Raw genomic sequence first — 6,000 nt, 5'->3', positions numbered from 1 at the left:
TCTGAGTGTGTTAGTCCTTTTGTTGAATCAAGCCCCCTGCTCTATACCCAGCTCTGTGCTAGATTTTTGCAGACATGCACACGTGGATTACCACTTATTGGAGGAGGATATAAAACATGCTTGACGCAGTTAGAAAAATCCAACCCAGCTTCCAGCCTCAACTGTACACAGACCTGTCAATATTGACAACTGAGATGGAAGGGAGGAATCTTTTTATTTTCATTTGTCCTCTTAGAATTGCCAAGATGTGAGGGCAGCTTTTGTTTGCTTTGGATGGTATGTAGCACTGCAATTAATTTTTTTAGTAGCAGCTTTATTGAGATATAATTCACATGACATATAATTCACACATTTAAAATGTATAATTCAATGGTTTTTAGTATGTTCAGAGTTGTGTTTCCTTCATCACAATTTGAGAAAGTTTTCATCTCAAAAAGAAATCCCACACCCTTTAGAAGTCACCCTCCATTTCCTCCTCCCCCCCCCCCCCCCCCCCCGCCCTAGGCAACCCAGTCATCCACTTTCTGTCTCTGGATTTCCCTGTTCTGGACATTTCATTTCAATGGAGTCATACACTATGTGGTCCTTTCTCATTGACTTCTTGCAACATAATATTTTCAAAGTTCATCCACCTGTAGCATGTATTAGTACTTAGTACCTGTTTTTTATGATGGTAAAATATACTTAACATAAAATTTGCAATTTTAACCACTTTTAAGTGTACAATTCAGTGGCATTAATTACATTCACAATGTTGTGCAACCATCACCACTGTCTATTTCCAAAACATTTCATCACCCCAAATGAAATCTCTATAACTATTAAGCAATAACTCATTTCCCCTTTCCCCCAGCTGCTGGTAACCTCTAACCTACTTTCTATTTCTACGAATTTGCCTATTCTAAATATTTCATGTAAATGGAATCATAAAACATCTGTCCTTTTGTGCCTGGCGTATTTCACTTAGCATGTTTTCCAAGTTCATCCATGTTGTAGCATGTATCAGAATTTCATTTCCTTTTTTTTTAAAGCTTTGATATAATACTTTAATCTAGTCTTCCTTTACCTTTTTTATGAATACTTGCCAGGTTTTTTACCCTACTTATACATATAACTTTTTTTATTGTGGTAAAATATATATAATGTAAAATTCACTATTTTAACTATTTTTAAGTGGCCGATTTAGTGGCATTAAGTACATTCACAACATCATGCAACATAACCACTGTCGATTTCCAGAACTATTTCGTCATCCCAAACAAAACTCTGTACTCATTAAACATTAATTCCCCCTTCCTCCCCCCTGTCCCCACCCAGACCCTAGGAAACTCTTAATCTGCTTTCTTTATGAATTAGCCTATTCTGGGTACTTCATATAAGTAGAATCATAAATTTGTCCTTTTGTTTCTGGCTTATTTCAGTTATCCTAATGTTTTCAAGGTTCATCCATATGGTAGTATGTATCAGAATTTCATTCCTTTTTATAGCTGAATAATATTCCATTGTGTGTATAAACCACATTTGGTTTATCCATTCATCTGTTGATGAATACATGGGTTATTTCCACATTTTGGCTATTGTGAATAATACTGCTACGAACATTCGCATATAAGTATAATGTTTGAGTCCCAGTTCTTTTGGGTATATACCCAGAAGTGCAATTGCTGGGCCATATGGTAATTCTCTGTTTAACTTTGGGGAGTTGCCAAACTGTTTTCCATAGCAGCTGCAACATTTTACATTGCAAGCAGCGGTGTGTGAGTGTTCCAACTTCTCCATATCCTCACCAACAGTATTTCTGGGTTTCATATTAGAGCCATCCTAGTAGGTGTGAAGTGATATCTCATGATTTTGATTTGCATTTACCTAAGATACTAATAATGTTAAGCATCATTTCATATGCTTATTAGCAAGTTGTCCCAGTACCATTTGTTGAAAAGACTATTCTTTTCCCCTATTGAATTGTCTTAGCACATTTGTTGAAAATCAACTGACCATAGATGCAGAGGCTTACTTCTGGACTTTGAATTCTATTCCACTCATCTATGCCAGTACCACACTGTCTTAATTACTGTAGCTTTGTAGTAAATTTTAAAATTGGGAAGTGTGAGTTCTCCAACTTCGTTCTTTTTCAAGCCTGTTTTGGCTATTCTGGGTCTCTTCCATTTCCATATGAATTTTAGGATCAGCTTGTCAATTTCTGCAAAGAAGCCAGCTGGGATTTTAATAAGGATTGTGTTGGTAGATCAATTTAGGGAACACAGCCATCTTAACAAAATTGTCTTCCAATCCATGAATATGAGATGTCTTTCCATTTATTTAGATCTTCAGTTTCTTTCAATAATGTTTTATAGTTTTCAGAATACAAGTTTTGCACTTCTTTTGTTCAATTTGTTCCCTAAGGATTTATTCTTTTTGATACTACTGTAAATGGAATTGTTTCTTGATTCTATTTTGAGATTTTCCATTGCAAATTTACAGAAATACAATTCATTTTTGTATTTTGATCTCATCTAACAACCTTGCTGAACTCATTCTAATAAAATTTTAGAAAATCCTCAGGACTTTGTATATACAAGATCATATCATTGGCAAATAGAGTTTTACTTCTTCCTTTCCAATTCGGAGGTCTTTTGTTTCTTTTTATTGTCTAATCATCCTGGCTACTTCCAGCACAAAGCTGAATAGAAGTGGTGAGAGCAGACATCATCGATTCTTATGTTAGGGAGAAAGCATCCAGTCTTTTACCATTAAGTATAACGTTAGTTGTGAAGTTTTTGTACATGCCCTCTTTCAGGTTGGGGAAGTTCTCTTCATTTCCTAGTTTGTTGTATCACGAAGGGGTACAAGGAAATTTTAAGATTTATTAAAGTTACCTTCCACCACTCCCTTAAGTCAAAATTGATGTGAGTCAATCTTGTTAGTGCTAAAATCTAGCACTTTTAGTTAGTTAGTGCTAAAATCTGCCTTCTCTACTCCTATCCCAAGTAGAACCACTGCCTGGAGAAAAAACACGCAACTGAAATGGGTGCCGCAGAAGATTTGTGGTGCCTAACATCAGCCAGGCCTTACCACTCATCAGTCTTTACACTTGTCCTTTGTCGGCTCCATCTCCTAATCCCCTGAACAACTATTCTCTTCTCAACCATTCTCAAGTCCCCATTCTAATCCCCACCTTCTCTCTCTCAGACTGCCTTGCCTCTTAGAATATCAAGAAAATCGAGGCCAGCTGAAATGCTCTGTTTTGATCTCCCACGTGCCTACCTAAATATCCACCCAGCCTCTACCATTCTAACTGCCTTTCCACAGGTCTCAAGGTCAACCCCTGGTTCAACCCAAGGTCAACCGCTCTACTCCCCCCTAGACTACAGCCCTTCATCTCTTGATACCTGGCTCCCTCAGTTATTGTATCTGTCTTGTACTCTTGATCACTCTGTCTAATGAGTTCTTCCTCTCAGTCTATGAAAAAGCTCAATCCTCTGCCATATGAGAAACCCTCTGTTTCACATCCCAACTTCCAGAAAAAGGTAGTTTCTACTTACTTTTCATTCACTACTTATCCTACTGCAACCAGGTTTTGCTCTCACCACTCTAGTGAAATAGCTAAGTCTTTTATCTTACTTCAACTGTGCTCTTTATTTGATACTGTTGATTTCACTTTCCTTCTAGAAACACTCAGTTCTATGACAATTGGTATCCCTCAAGGATGCTGAATAAAAAAACAGTGAAAAACACGAAGATGATAGTGTTCCAGAAGACAAGCGACATGGCTAGTTGTGGGGCTAAAGCTATAAAAAGGCCTGCAAGATAAGAATTGTATGTATGGTTTTATAACTTGCTTTATTTTCAGTTAATAATCTATCATATGTACATAGATGCCTCTCAAAAAGGGAGAACCAACAAAATATTCATAATAATAGCTCTGGATTACAGGATATTTTTATGTTGTTACTTTGGCTTATCTTTATTTTTTGATTTTTCCATAATGAACATATGACTTCCAATAACTTTGAGGAGCCTTAATTATCTCCTAGACACTGTGTTAAATACACTATATGAATTATCTAATTCTCAACACATTTCCATTTCATAATGAAGAAATTGATACTTATAAATTACTAAAAGTCATGTGAATTACTTGTGCAATAAATATTAAAGAATAACAGAAACTATTTTTCTCTTATCAAATTAGCAGACTAAGTATACTCACTGCTAGCAATGGTTGGATAAGATAATAGCATGGCCTCAAGCAAGTTGCTTAATCTTTTTGAGGATCTGTCTCATCTTAAAATGCACTTAACCAGTACCTGATAATAAATAATAGTTACTAACAGTAGAAAACTGAAAATAATCCAGATTTCCAATAATAAGGGAACTGTCACAAAATTATGATAAGCTCATAAATTACTTTTTATGAAACCATTAAAAATTATGATTTTTGAACAATATTTAAATTAGTTAGGAAAATGGTTCCTATATTTAGGAACTCCATGCTCATATTTCCAACTACCTCCCTGACATCTCCACTTAGCTGTCTCTCAGGCATCTTGAACACATGACCAGAAGCAATTCATTCTCTATGCCCCACCACCATCAAATCTCCTTGTCCACACCTTCCTCTCCATCACCCTTCTCCTGTGGAAAGGCAGTTAGAATGATAGAGGCTGGGTGGATATTTAGGTGGGGATGCAGGAGATCAAAACAGAGCATATCCAATCTATTTCCAAAGCCTGTTGGTTTGACCTCCCAAATTTATCTTGAGTCCATCCACTTCCCTCACTGTCCCTATACTAGTCCTACTTGAACTATTCCAACAGTCTCCTGATTAACTCCTAAATCCACTCTTCTCTCCCCACGACATGAGTAGATTCTTCACCCTACAACTAGACCCATCTTTCAAAATTCCCAACTCTGATTATATCTTTCCTCTACTTAAACCTCTTTAACAGCTTCTCATTACTGTTGAGATAAAACATAAAACCCTGGATATGGAGGCTGGCCCTGTGGCCAAGTGGTAAAGTTCACACACTCCACTTTAGCAGCCTGGGGTTTCACCAGTTCGGATCCCGGGCGCAGACCTAGCACTGCTCATCAAGCCATGCTGAGGTGGCGTCCCACACAGCACAATCAGAAGGACCTACAATTTGAATATAAAACTATGTACTTGGGGACTTTGAGGAGAAGAAGAAGAAGAAGAAGAAACACTCTGGGTATGGCCCACAAACTCTGCATGATTTCTATCCTTTTTTTTTTTTTTATGAGGAAGATTAGCCCTGAGCTAACTAATGCCAGTCCTCCTCTTTTTTGCTGAGGAAGCCTGGCCCTGAGCTAACATCCGTGCCCATCTTCCCCTACTTTATATGTGGGACGCCAACCACAGCATGGCGTGCCAAGTGGTGCCACGTCTGCACCTGGGATCCAAACTGGCAAACACCTGGCTGCTGAGAAGTGGAACATGCACACTTAACCGCTACGCCACGGGGCCGGCCCCTGACTTGTACCCTTGTTCCCCTCCTGCCTAGTAATGTGGACACCAGGTCAGGCTTAATAATTTGCCATGCTCCTCCTTACACACACACACACCCCTGCTAAGACAATATCCTTTAATGTTCATCAAATATTTATGTGACGGAAGCAGTGAGAACTTTCTTTTAGAAACAGATTCATTTACCAGTTCACTTACTTTAGCCAAAGCATAGTCACAGTTCTGAAATAATCTGGTAAAATATTTCTCACTTCTCTATGATTCTTATTCTATTCTCAGTAATGAGGGTGCATGAGAGAGAGATTTTCTTACAACAGAGAAACACTGAGAAGCATATGAAAAGGTTTTCAAATAACAAAATAAAGTACTTATTCCCGAAAACTATATTTACGCCATGTACTATCCCTTGAAATTTTTCAGAATTTCAACTGACTAGAACTGCATGCCTTGTAACCCAAATATTGTACTACCGAGGAGCGTTATTTCCTCTGGCAGCTTTAGTCCTTTTTGGCAGG

This window comes from Equus caballus, chromosome 15 (genome assembly GCF_041296265.1).
Source record: "Equus caballus isolate H_3958 breed thoroughbred chromosome 15, TB-T2T, whole genome shotgun sequence".
In the NCBI taxonomy this organism is placed as follows: domain Eukaryota; kingdom Metazoa; phylum Chordata; class Mammalia; order Perissodactyla; family Equidae; genus Equus; species Equus caballus.
The sequence above is the reverse complement of the archived record's forward strand: the minus strand, read 5'-3'. Positions refer to the sequence as shown.